Raw genomic sequence first — 14,076 nt, forward strand, 5'->3', positions numbered from 1 at the left:
CAGGCTTTATAGTGAAGGGACTGGAGTGAGGGCCTGTTCCCATGAGTTACAGTCTGAGGAAAGGGATAAAAAGCCTTCACTAGACCCCTGTACAGCTGTATAATGAGGCCCAGGCTTTATAGTGAAGGGACAGGAGTGGGGGCCTGATCCCAGGAGCTACAGTCTGAGGAAAGGGATAAAAAGCCTTCACTAGACCCCTGTACAGCTGTATAATGAGGCCCAGGCTTTATAGTGAAGGGACTGGAGTGAGGGCCTGTTCTCATGAGCTACAGTCTGAGGAAAGGTATAAAACGCCTTCACTAGACCCCTGTACAGCCGCATAATGAGGCCCAGGCTTTATAGTGAAGGGACTGGAGTGAGGGCCTGTTCCCATGAGCTACAGTCTGAGGAAAGGGATAAAAAGCCTTCACTAGACCCCTGTACAGCTGTATAATGAGACCCAGGCTTTATAGTGAAGGGACAGGAGTGAGGGCCTGATCCCAGGAGCTACAGTCTGAGGAAAGGGCTAAAAAGCCTTCACTAGACCCCTGTACAGCCGTATAATGAGGTCCAGGCTTTATAATGAAGGGACAGGAGTGAGGGCCTGATCCCAGGAGCTACAGTCTGAGGAAAGGGCTAAAAAGCCTTCACTAGACCCCTGTACAGCCGTATAATGAGGCCCAGGCTTTATAGTGAAGGGACAGGAGTGAGGGCCTGTTCCCAGGAGCTACAGTCTGAGGAAAGGGCTAAAAAGCCTTGACTAGACCCCTGTACAGCTGTATAATGAGGCCCAGGCTTTATAGTGAAGGGACAGGAGTGAGGGCCTGATCCCAGGAGCTACAGTCTGAGGAAATGGCTAAAAAGCCTTCACTAGACCCCTGTACAGCTGTATAATGAGGCCCAGGCTTTATAGTGAAGGGACTGGAGTGAGGGCCTGATCCCAGGAGCTACACTCTGAGGAAAGGGATAAAAAGCCTTCACTAGAGCCCTGTACAGCCGTATAATGAGGCCCAGGCTTTATAGTGAAGGGACAGGAGTGAGGGCCTGATCCCAGGAGGTACAGTCTGAGGAAAGGGCTAAAAAGCCTTCACTAGACCCCTGTACAGCCGTATAATGAGGTCCGGGCTTTATAATGAAGGGACTGGAGTGAGGGCCTGATCCCAGGAGCTACAGTCTGAGGAAAGGGATAAAAAGCCTTCACTAGACCCCTGTACAGCTGTATAATGAGGCCTAGGCTTTATAGTGAAGGGACAGGAGTGAGGGCCTGATCCCAGGAGCTACAGTCTGAGGAAAGGGATAAAAAGCCTTCACTAGACCCCTGTACAGCCGTATAATGAGACCCAGGCTTTATAGTGAAGGGACAGGAGTGAGGGCCTGATCCCAGGAGCTACAGTCTGAGGAAACGGCTAAAAAGCCTTCACTAGACCCCTGTAAAGCTGTATAATGATGCCCAGGCTTTATAGTGAAGGGACTGGAGTGAGGGCCTGTTCCCATGAGCTACAGTCTGAGGAAAGGGATAAAAAGCCTTCACTAGACCCCTGTACAGCTGTATAATGAGGCCCAGGCTTTATAGTGAAGGGACAGGAGTGAGGGCCTGATCCCAGGAGCTACAGTCTGAGGAAAGGGATAAAAAGCCTTCACTAGACCCCTGTACAGCTGTATAATGAGGCCCAGGCTTTATAGTGAAGGGACTGGAGTGAGGGCCTGTTCCCATGAGCTACAGTCTGAGGAAAGGGATAAAAAGCCTTCACTAGACCCCTGTACAGCCGTATAATGAGGCCCAGGCTTTATAGTGAAGGGACTGGAGTGAGGGCCTGTTCCCATGAGCTACAGTCTGAGGAAAGGGATAAAAAGCCTTCACTAGACCCCTGTACAGCTGTATAATGAGACCCAGGCTTTATAGTGAAGGGACTGGAGTGAGGGCCTGTTCCCAGGAGCTACAGTCTGAGGAAAGGGCTAAAAAGCCTTCACTAGACCCCTGTACAGCTGTATAATGAGGCCCAGGCTATATAGTGAAGGGACAGGAGTGAGGGCCTGATCCCAGGAGCTACAGTCTGAGGAAAGGGCTAAAAAGCCTTCACTAGACCCCTGTACAGCTGTATAATGAGGCCCAGGCTTTATAGTGAAGGGACTGGAGTGAGGGCCTGATCCCAGGAGCTACACTCTGAGGAAAGGGATAAAAAGCCTTCACTAGACCCTTGTACAGCCGTATAATGAGGCCCAGGCTTTATAGTGAAGGGACAGGAGTGAGGGCCTGTTCCCAGGAGCTACAGTCTGAGGAAAGGGCTAAAAAGCCTTCACTAGACCCCTGTACAGCTGTATAATGAGGCCCAGGCTTTATAGTGAAGGGACAGGAGTGAGGGCCTGATCCCAGGAGCTACAGTCTGAGGAAAGGGCTAAAAAGCCTTCACTAGACCCCTGTACAGCTGTATAATGAGGCCCAGGCTTTATAGTGAAGGGACTGGAGTGAGGGCCTGATCCCAGGAGCTACACTCTGAGGAAAGGGATAAAAAGCCTTCACTAGACCCCTGTACAGCCGTATAATGAGGCCCAGGCTTTATAGTGAAGGGACTGGAGTGAGGGCCTGATCCCAGGAGCTACACTCTGAGGAAAGGGCTAAAAAGCCTTCACTAGACCCCTGTACAGCTGTATAATGAGGCCCAGGCTTTATAGTGAAGGGACTGGAGTGAGGGCCTGATCCCAGGAGCTACACTCTGAGGAAAGGGATAAAAAGCCTTCACTAGACCCCTGTACAGCTGTATAATGAGGTCTGGGCTTTATAGTGAAGGGACAGGAGTGAGGGCCTGATCCCAGGAGCTACAGTCTGAGGAAAGGGCTAAAAAGCCTTCACTAGACCCCTGTACAGCCGTATAATGAGATCCGGGCTTTATAATGAAGGGACAGGAGTGAGGGCCTGATCCCAGGAGCTACACTCTGAGGAAAGGGATAAAAAGCCTTCACTAGACCCCTGTACAGCCGTATAATGAGGCCCAGGCTTTATAGTGAAGGGACTGGAGTGAGGGCCTGATCCCAGGAGCTACAGTCTGAGGAAAGGGCTAAAAAGCCTTCACTAGACGCCTGTACAGCTGTATAATGAGGCCCAGGCTTAATAGTGAAGGGACAGGAGTGAGGGCCTGATCCCAGGAGCTACAGTCTGAGGAAAGGGCTAAAAAGCCTTCACTAGACCCCTGTACAGCTGTATAATGAGGCCCAGGCTTTATAGTGAAGGGACTGGAGTGAGGGCCTGATCCCAGGAGCTACACTCTGAGGAAAGGGATAAAAAGCCTTCACTAGACCCTTGTACAGCCGTATAATGAGGCCCAGGCTTTATAGTGAAGGGACAGGAGTGAGGGCCTGTTCCCAGGAGCTACAGTCTGAGGAAAGGGCTAAAAAGCCTTCACTAGACCCCTGTACAGCTGTATAATGAGGCCCAGGCTTTATAGTGAAGGGACAGGAGTGAGGGCCTGATCCCAGGAGCTACAGTCTGAGGAAAGGGCTAAAAAGCCTTCACTAGACCCCTGTACAGCTGTATAATGAGGCCCAGGCTTTATAGTGAAGGGACTGGAGTGAGGGCCTGATCCCAGGAGCTACACTCTGAGGAAAGGGATAAAAAGCCTTCACTAGACCCCTGTACAGCCGTATAATGAGGCCCAGGCTTTATAGTGAAGGGACTGGAGTGAGGGCCTGATCCCAGGAGCTACACTCTGAGGAAAGGGCTAAAAAGCCTTCACTAGACCCCTGTACAGCTGTATAATGAGGCCCAGGCTTTATAGTGAAGGGACTGGAGTGAGGGCCTGATCCCAGGAGCTACACTCTGAGGAAAGGGATAAAAAGCCTTCACTAGACCCCTGTACAGCTGTATAATGAGGTCTGGGCTTTATAGTGAAGGGACAGGAGTGAGGGCCTGATCCCAGGAGCTACAGTCTGAGGAAAGGGCTAAAAAGCCTTCACTAGACCCCTGTACAGCCGTATAATGAGGTCCGGGCTTTATAATGAAGGGACAGGAGTGAGGGCCTGATCCCAGGAGCTACACTCTGAGGAAAGGGATAAAAAGCCTTCACTAGACCCCTGTACAGCCGTATAATGAGGCCCAGGCTTTATAGTGAAGGGACTGGAGTGAGGGCCTGATCCCAGGAGCTACAGTCTGAGGAAAGGGCTAAAAAGCCTTCACTAGACCCCTGTACAGCTGTATAATGAGGCCCAGGCTTTATAGTGAAGGGACTGGAGTGAGGGCCTGATCCCAGGAGCTACACTCTGAGGAAAGGGATAAAAAGCCTTCACTAGACCCCTGTACAACCGTATAATGAGGCCCAGGCTTTATAGTGAAGGGACTGGAGTGAGGGCCTGATCCCAGGAGCTACAGTCTGAGGAAAGGGCTAAAAAGCCTTCACTAGACCCCTGTACAGCTGTATAATGAGACCCAGGCTTTATAGTGAAGGGACTGGAGTGAGGGCCTGATCCCAGGAGCTACAGTCTGAGGAAAGGGCTAAAAAGCCTTCACTAGACCCCTGTACAGCTGTATAATGAGGCCCAGGCTTTATAGTGAAGGGACTGGAGTGAGGGCCTGATCCCAGGAGCTACACTTTGAGGAAAGGGATAAAAAGCCTTCACTAGACCCCTGTACAGCTGTATAATGAGGTCCGGGCTTTATAGTGAAGGGACAGGAGTGAGGGCCTGATCCCAGGAGCTACAGTCTGAGGAAAGGGCTAAAAAGCCTTCACTAGACCCCTGTATAGCTGTATAATGAGGTCCGGGCTTTATAGTGAAGGGACAGGAGTGAGGGCCTGATCCCAGGAGCTACAGTCTGAGGAAAGGGCTAAAAAGCCTTCACTAGACCCCTGTACAGCCGTATAATGAGGTCCGGGCTTTATAATGAAGGGACAGGAGTGAGGGCCTGATCCCAGGAGCTACAGTCTGAGGAAAGGGCTAAAAAGCCTTCACTAGACCCCTGTACAGCCGTATAATGAGGTCCGGGCTTTATAATGAAGGGACAGGAGTGAGGGCCTGATCCCAGGAGCTACAGTCTGAGGAAAGGGCTAAAAAGCCTTCACTAGACCCCTGTACAGCTGTATAATGAGGCCCAGGCTATATAGTGAAGGGACAGGAGTGAGGGCCTGATCCCAGGAGCTACAGTCTGAGGAAAGGGCTAAAAAGCCTTCACTAGACCCCTGTACAGCTGTATAATGAGGCCCAGGCTTTATAGTGAAGGGACTGGAGTGAGGGCCTGATCCCAGGAGCTACACTCTGAGGAAAGGGATAAAAAGCCTTCACTAGACCCCTGTACAGCCGTATAATGAGGCCCAGGCTTTATAGTGAAGGGACTGGAGTGAGGGCCTGTTCCCAGGAGCTACAGTCTGAGGAAAGGGCTAAAAAGCCTTCACTAGACCCCTGTACAGCTGTATAATGAGACCCAGGCTTTATAGTGAAGGGACTGGAGTGAGGGCCTGATCCCAGGAGCTACACTCTGAGGAAAGGGCTAAAAAGCCTTCACTAGACCCCTGTACAGCTGTATAATGAGGCCCAGGCTTTATAGTGAAGGGACTGGAGTGAGGGCCTGATCCCAGGAGCTACACTCTGAGGAAAGGGATAAAAAGCATTCACTAGACCCCTGTACAGCCGTATAATGAGGCCCAGGCTTTATAGTGAAGGGACTGGAGTGAGGGCCTGATCCCAGGAGCTACACTCTGAGGAAAGGGCTAAAAAGCCTTCACTAGACCCCTGTACAGCTGTATAATGAGGCCCAGGCTTTATAGTGAAGGGACTGGAGTGAGGGCCTGATCCCAGGAGCTACAGTCTGAGGAAAGGGATAAAAAGCCTTCACTAGACCCCTGTACAGCTGTATAATGAGGCCCAGGCTTTATAGTGAAGGGACTGGAGTGAGGGCCTGATCCCAGGAGCTACACTCTGAGGAAAGGGCTAAAAAGCCTTCACTAGACCCCTGTACAGCTGTATAATGAGGCCCAGGCTTTATAGTGAAGGGACTGGAGTGAGGGCCTGATCCCAGGAGCTACACTCTGAGGAAAGGGATAAAAAGCCTTCACTAGACCCCTGTACAGCTGTATAATGAGGTCCGGGCTTTATAGTGAAGGGACAGGAGTGAGGGCCTGATCCCAGGAGCTACAGTCTGAGGAAAGGGCTAAAAAGCCTTCACTAGACCCCTGTACAGCTGTATAATGAGGCCCAGGCTATATAGTGAAGGGACAGGAGTGAGGGCCTGATCCCAGGAGCTACAGTCTGAGGAAAGGGCTAAAAAGCCTTCACTAGACCCCTGTACAGCTGTATAATGAGGCCCAGGCTATATAGTGAAGGGACAGGAGTGAGGGCCTGATCCCAGGAGCTACACTCTGAGGAAAGGGATAAAAAGCCTTCACTAGACCCCTGTACAGCCGTATAATGAGGTCCGGGCTTTATAATGAAGGGACAGGAGTGAGGGCCTGATCCCAGGAGCTACAGTCTGAGGAAAGGGCTAAAAAGCCTTCACTAGACCCCTGTACAGCTGTATAATGAGGCCCAGGCTATATAGTGAAGGGACAGGAGTGAGGGCCTGATCCCAGGAGCTACAGTCTGAGGAAAGGGCTAAAAAGCCTTCACTAGACCCCTGTACAGCTGTATAATGAGGCCCAGGCTTTATAGTGAAGGGACTGGAGTGAGGGCCTGATCCTAGGAGCTACACTCTGAGGAAAGGGATAAAAAGCCTTCACTAGACCCCTGTACAGCCGTATAATGAGGCCCAGGCTTTATAGTGAAGGGACAGGAGTGAGGGCCTGTTCCCAGGAGCTACAGTCTGAGGAAAGGGCTAAAAAGCCTTCACTAGACCCCTGTACAGCTGTATAATGAGGCCCAGGCTTTATAGTGAAGGGACAGGAGTGAGGGCCTGATCCCAGGAGCTACAGTCTGAGGAAAGAGCTAAACAGCCTTCACTAGACCCCTGTACAGCTGTATAATGAGGCCCAGGCTTTATAGTGAAGGGACAGGAGTGAGGGCCTGATCCCAGGAGCTACAGTCTGAGGAAAGGGCTAAAAAGCCTTCACTAGACCCCTGTACAGCTGTATAATGAGGCCCAGGCTTTATAGTGAAGGGACTGGAGTGAGGGCCTGATCCCAGGAGCTACACTCTGAGGAAAGGGATAAAAAGCCTTCACTAGACCCCTGTACAGCCGTATAATGAGGCCCAGGCTTTATAGTGAAGGGACTGGAGTGAGGGCCTGATCCCAGGAGCTACACTCTGAGGAAAGGGCTAAAAAGCCTTCACTAGACCCCTGTACAGCTGTATAATGAGGCCCAGGCTTTATAGTGAAGGGACTGGAGTGAGGGCCTGATCCCAGGAGCTACACTCTGAGGAAAGGGATAAAAAGCCTTCACTAGACCCCTGTACAGCTGTATAATGAGGTCTGGGCTTTATAGTGAAGGGACAGGAGTGAGGGCCTGATCCCAGGAGCTACAGTCTGATGAAAGGGCTAAAAAGCCTTCACTAGACCCCTGTACAGCTGTATAATGAGGTCCGGGCTTTATAATGAAGGGACAGGAGTGAGGGCCTGATCCCAGGAGCTACACTCTGAGGAAAGGGATAAAAAGCCTTCACTAGACCCCTGTACAGCCGTATAATGAGGCCCAGGCTTTATAGTGAAGGGACTGGAGTGAGGGCCTGATCCCAGGAGCTACAGTCTGAGGAAAGGGCTAAAAAGCCTTCACTAGACCCCTGTACAGCTGTATAATGAGGCCCAGGCTTTATAGTGAAGGGACTGGAGTGAGGGCCTGATCCCAGGAGCTACACTCTGAGGAAAGGGATAAAAAGCCTTCACTAGACCCCTGTACAGCCGTATAATGAGGCCCAGGCTTTATAGTGAAGGGACTGGAGTGAGGGCCTGATCCCAGGAGCTACAGTCTGAGGAAAGGGCTAAAAAGCCTTCACTAGACCCCTGTACAGCTGTATAATGAGACCCAGGCTTTATAGTGAAGGGACTGGAGTGAGGGCCTGATCCCAGGAGCTACACTCTGAGGAAAGGGCTAAAAAGCCTTCACTAGACCCCTGTACAGCTGTATAATGAGGCCCAGGCTTTATAGTGAAGGGACTGGAGTGAGGGCCTGATCCCAGGAGCTACACTCTGAGGAAAGGGATAAAAAGCCTTCACTAGACCCCTGTACAGCTGTATAATGAGGTCCGGGCTTTATAGTGAAGGGACAGGAGTGAGGGCCTGATCCCAGGAGCTACAGTCTGAGGAAAGGGCTAAAAAGCCTTCACTAGACCCCTGTATAGCTGTATAATGAGGTCCGGGCTTTATAGTGAAGGGACAGGAGTGAGGGCCTGATCCCAGGAGCTACAGTCTGAGGAAAGGGCTAAAAAGCCTTCACTAGACCCCTGTACAGCCGCATAATGAGGTCCGGGCTTTATAATGAAGGGACAGGAGTGAGGGCCTGATCCCAGGAGCTACAGTCTGAGGAAAGGGCTAAAAAGCCTTCACTAGACCCCTGTACAGCCGTATAATGAGGTCCGGGCTTTATAATGAAGGGACAGGAGTGAGGGCCTGATCCCAGGAGCTACAGTCTGAGGAAAGGGCTAAAAAGCCTTCACTAGACCCCTGTACAGCTGTATAATGAGGCCCAGGCTATATAGTGAAGGGACAGGAGTGAGGGCCTGATCCCAGGAGCTACAGTCTGAGGAAAGGGCTAAAAAGCCTTCACTAGACCCCTGTACAGCTGTATAATGAGGCCCAGGCTTTATAGTGAAGGGACTGGAGTGAGGGCCTGATCCCAGGAGCTACACTCTGAGGAAAGGGATAAAAAGCCTTCACTAGACCCCTGTACAGCCGTATAATGAGGCCCAGGCTTTATAGTGAAGGGACTGGAGTGAGGGCCTGTTCCCAGGAGCTACAGTCTGAGGAAAGGGCTAAAAAGCCTTCACTAGACCCCTGTACAGCTGTATAATGAGACCCAGGCTTTATAGTGAAGGGACTGGAGTGAGGGCCTGATCCCAGGAGCTACACTCTGAGGAAAGGGCTAAAAAGCCTTCACTAGACCCCTGTACAGCTGTATAATGAGGCCCAGGCTTTATAGTGAAGGGACTGGAGTGAGGGCCTGATCCCAGGAGCTACACTCTGAGGAAAGGGATAAAAAGCATTCACTAGACCCCTGTACAGCCGTATAATGAGGCCCAGGCTTTATAGTGAAGGGACTGGAGTGAGGGCCTGATCCCAGGAGCTACACTCTGAGGAAAGGGCTAAAAAGCCTTCACTAGACCCCTGTACAGCTGTATAATGAGGCCCAGGCTTTATAGTGAAGGGACTGGAGTGAGGGCCTGATCCCAGGACCTACAGTCTGAGGAAAGGGATAAAAAGCCTTCACTAGACCCCTGTACAGCTGTATAATGAGGCCCAGGCTTTATAGTGAAGGGACTGGAGTGAGGGCCTGATCCCAGGAGCTACACTCTGAGGAAAGGGCTAAAAAGCCTTCACTAGACCCCTGTACAGCTGTATAATGAGGCCCAGGCTTTATAGTGAAGGGACTGGAGTGAGGGCCTGATCCCAGGAGCTACACTCTGAGGAAAGGGATAAAAAGCCTTCACTAGACCCCTGTACAGCTGTATAATGAGGTCCGGGCTTTATAGTGAAGGGACAGGAGTGAGGGCCTGATCCCAGGAGCTACAGTCTGAGGAAAGGGCTAAAAAGCCTTCACTAGACCCCTGTACAGCTGTATAATGAGGCCCAGGCTATATAGTGAAGGGACAGGAGTGAGGGCCTGATCCCAGGAGCTACAGTCTGAGGAAAGGGCTAAAAAGCCTTCACTAGACCCCTGTACAGCTGTATAATGAGGCCAGGCTATATAGTGAAGGGACAGGAGTGAGGGCCTGATCCCAGGAGCTACACTCTGAGGAAAGGGATAAAAAGCCTTCACTAGACCCCTGTACAGCCGTATAATGAGGTCCGGGCTTTATAATGAAGGGACAGGAGTGAGGGCCTGATCCCAGGAGCTACAGTCTGAGGAAAGGGCTAAAAAGCCTTCACTAGACCCCTGTACAGCTGTATAATGAGGCCCAGGCTATATAGTGAAGGGACAGGAGTGAGGGCCTGATCCCAGGAGCTACAGTCTGAGGAAAGGGCTAAAAAGCCTTCACTAGACCCCTGTACAGCTGTATAATGAGGCCCAGGCTTTATAGTGAAGGGACTGGAGTGAGGGCCTGATCCTAGGAGCTACACTCTGAGGAAAGGGATAAAAAGCCTTCACTAGACCCCTGTACAGCCGTATAATGAGGCCCAGGCTTTATAGTGAAGGGACAGGAGTGAGGGCCTGTTCCCAGGAGCTACAGTCTGAGGAAAGGGCTAAAAAGCCTTCACTAGACCCCTGTACAGCTGTATAATGAGGCCCAGGCTTTATAGTGAAGGGACAGGAGTGAGGGCCTGATCCCAGGAGCTACAGTCTGAGGAAAGAGCTAAAAAGCCTTCACTAGACCCCTGTACAGCTGTATAATGAGGCCCAGGCTTTATAGTGAAGGGACTGGAGTGAGGGCCTGATCCCAGGAGCTACACTCTGAGGAAAGGGATAAAAAGCCTTCACTAGACCCCTGTACAGCCGTATAATGAGGCCCAGGCTTTATAGTGAAGGGACTGGAGTGAGGGCCTGATCCCAGGAGCTACACTCTGAGGAAAGGGCTAAAAAGCCTTCACTAGACCCCTGTACAGCTGTATAATGAGGCCCAGGCTTTATAGTGAAGGGACTGGAGTGAGGGCCTGATCCCAGGAGCTACACTCTGAGGAAAGGGATAAAAAGCCTTCACTAGACCCCTGTACAGCCGTATAATGAGGCCCAGGCTTTATAGTGAAGGGACTGGAGTGAGGGCCTGATCCCAGGAGCTACAGTCTGAGGAAAGGGCTAAAAAGCCTTCACTAGACCCCTGTACAGCTGTATAATGAGACCCAGGCTTTATAGTGAAGGGACTGGAGTGAGGGCCTGATCCCAGGAGCTACACTCTGAGGAAAGGGCTAAAAAGCCTTCACTAGACCCCTGTACAGCTGTATAATGAGGCCCAGGCTTTATAGTGAAGGGACTGGAGTGAGGGCCTGATCCCAGGAGCTACACTCTGAGGAAAGGGATAAAAAGCCTTCACTAGACCCCTGTACAGCTGTATAATGAGGTCCGGGCTTTATAGTGAAGGGACAGGAGTGAGGGCCTGATCCCAGGAGCTACAGTCTGAGGAAAGGGCTAAAAAGCCTTCACTAGACCCCTGTATAGCTGTATAATGAGGTCTGGGCTTTATAGTGAAGGGACAGGAGTGAGGGCCTGATCCCAGGAGCTACAGTCTGAGGAAAGGGCTAAAAAGCCTTCACTAGACCCCTGTACAGCCGTATAATGAGGTCCGGGCTTTATAGTGAAGGGACAGGAGTGAGGGCCTGATCCCAGGAGCTACAGTCTGAGGAAAGGGCTAAAAAACCTTCACTAGACCCCTGTACAGCCGTATAATGAGGTCCGGGCTTTATAATGAAGGGACAGGAGTGAGGGCCTGATCCCAGGAGCTACACTCTGAGGAAAGGGCTAAAAAGCCTTCACTAGACCCCTGTACAGCTGTATAATGAGGCCCAGGCTATATAGTGAAGGGACAGGAGTGAGGGCCTGATCCCAGGAGCTACAGTCTGAGGAAAGGGCTAAAAAGCCTTCACTAGACCCCTGTACAGCTGTATAATGAGGCCCAGGCTTTATAGTGAAGGGACTGGAGTGAGGGCCTGATCCCAGGAGCTACACTCTGAGGAAAGGGATAAAAAGCCTTCACTAGACCCCTGTACAGCTGTATAATGAGGCCCAGGCTTTATAGTGAAGGGACTGGAGTGAGGGCCTGTTCCCAGGAGCTACAGTCTGAGGAAAGGGCTAAAAAGCCTTCACTAGACCCCTGTACAGCTGTATAATGAGACCCAGGCTTTATAGTGAAGGGACTGGAGTGAGGGCCTGATCCCAGGAGCTACACTCTGAGGAAAGGGCTAAAAAGCCTTCACTAGACCCCTGTACAGCTGTATAATGAGGCCCAGGCTTTATAGTGAAGGGACTGGAGTGAGGGCCTGATCCCAGGAGCTACACTCTGAGGAAAGGGATAAAAAGCATTCACTAGACCCCTGTACAGCCGTATAATGAGGCCCAGGCTTTATAGTGAAGGGACTGGAGTGAGGGCCTGATCCCAGGAGCTACACTCTGAGGAAAGGGCTAAAAAGCCTTCACTAGACCCCTGTACAGCTGTATAATGAGGCCCAGGCTTTATAGTGAAGGGACTGGAGTGAGGGCCTGATCCCAGGAGCTACAGTCTGAGGAAAGGGATAAAAAGCCTTCACTAGACCCCTGCACAGTTGTATAATGAGGCCCAGGCTTTATAGTGAAGGGACTGGAGTGAGGGCCTGTTCCCAGGAGCTACAGTCTGAGGAAAGGGCTAAAAAGCCTTCACTAGACCCCTGTACAGCCGTATAATGAGGCCCAGGCTTTATAGTGAAGGGACTGGAGTGAGGGCCTGATCCCAGGAGCTACACTCTGAGGAAAGGGATAAAAAGCCTTCACTAGACCCCTGTACAGCTGTATAATGAGGCCCAGGCTTTATAGTGAAGGGACTGGAGTGAGGGCCTGATCCCAGGAGCTACACTCTGAGGAAAGGGATAAAAAGCCTTCACTAGACCCCTGCACAGCTGTATAATGAGGCCCAGGCTTTATAGTGAAGGGACTGGAGTGAGGGCCTGTTCCCAGGAGCTACAGTCTGAGGAAAGGGCTAAAAAGCCTTCACTAGACCCCTGTACAGCCGTATAATGAGGCCCAGGCTTTATAGTGAAGGGACAGGAGTGAGGGCCTGATCCCAGGAGCTACACTCTGAGGAAAGGGATAAAAAGCCTTCACTAGACCCCTGTACAGCTGTATAATGAGGCCCAGGCTTTATAGTGAAGGGACTGGAGTGAGGGCCTGATCCCAGGAGCTACAGTCTGAGGAAAGGGCTAAAAAGCCTTCACTAGACCCCTGTACAGCTGTATAATGAGGCCCAGGCTTTATAGTGAAGGGACTGGAGTGAGGGCCTGATCCCAGGAGCTACAGTCTGAGGAAAGGGCTAAAAAGCCTTCACTAGACCCCTGTACAGCTGTATAATGAGGCCCAGGCTTTATAGTGAAGGGACAGGAGTGAGGGCCTGATCCCAGGAGCTACACTCTGAGGAAAGGGATAAAAAGCCTTCACTAGACCCCTGTACAGCTGTATAATGATGCCCAGGCTTTATAGTGAAGGGACTGGAGTGAGGGCCTGATCCCAGGAGCTACAGTCTGAGGAAAGGGCTAAAAAGCCTTCACTAGACCCCTGTACAGCTGTATAATGAGGCCCAGGCTTTATAGTGAAGGGACAGGAGTGAGGGCCTGTTCCCAGGAGCTACACTCTGAGGAAAGGGATAAAAAGCCTTCACTAGACCCCTGTACAGCTGTATAATGAGGCCCAGGCTTTATAGTGAAGGGACTGGAGTGAGGGCCTGATCCCAGGAGCTACAGTCTGAGGAAAGGGATAAAAAGCCTTCACTAGACCCCTGTACAGCTGTATAATGAGGTCCGGGCTTTATAATGAAGGGACAGGAGGGAGAAAAGAGGGGAAAGGAGCGAGAAGAGCCGGACTGCCCATCACTAACCTGCAGAGCCGCACTCCACATATATGGCTGCTCTGTGCGCACAGGACCTGTGATGAGGTCACAGGAGGGGAGGAGTCAGGGGTCACATGATCAGGGGCCTCAGTGTATGCAGGACTCTGCTGTGCTGGTTGTTTCTGACTATCGGCTTTGGTATTTTGACTACGTGTATTGCTGCTCCTTCTGGTACGTCTGCTCCTGCTAGTTTCTGACTCGGTTCGTCTGACTATTCTCTCTCATTACCTGTGGCACCTGTGCTCTTGCTCAGGGTTGCTGCTCTTAGTGTGTAACCTCTCTTCCCTCACCAGCTCCCCCTGGTGGAGGTTTCACTACATTATCACTAACCAATACATTTAAACGGGATTTTGCATTTTTTTTTTCTTTGGCCATGGATCTGCTGCATAACTTGGCAGATCAAGTGTCCAGTTTGACGCAGATGGCGCAGGACTTTTCTGTGAATCATCAGTCCCTTGT

General features: G+C 51.3%; 1 protein-coding gene across 1 annotated transcript in view; it reads right to left on the reverse strand.

Moving 5' to 3' along the window:
• The window catches only part of LOC141047236 (uncharacterized), a 351,306-nt gene extending 337,650 nt beyond the window's left edge, over positions 1-13,656 (reverse strand). The window contains exon 1 of the mRNA XM_073542218.1: positions 13,606-13,656. The gene's annotated coding sequence lies outside the window, so the exon portion shown is untranslated. The remainder of the gene's footprint in view (positions 1-13,605) is intronic.
• Between the last annotated feature and the right edge of the window lie 420 nt (positions 13,657-14,076).

This window comes from Dendrobates tinctorius, unplaced genomic scaffold (assembly GCF_039654945.1).
Source record: "Dendrobates tinctorius isolate UK_male_01 unplaced genomic scaffold, ASM3965494v1 ptg000126l, whole genome shotgun sequence".
Taxonomy (NCBI): Eukaryota; Metazoa; Chordata; class Amphibia; order Anura; family Dendrobatidae; genus Dendrobates; species Dendrobates tinctorius.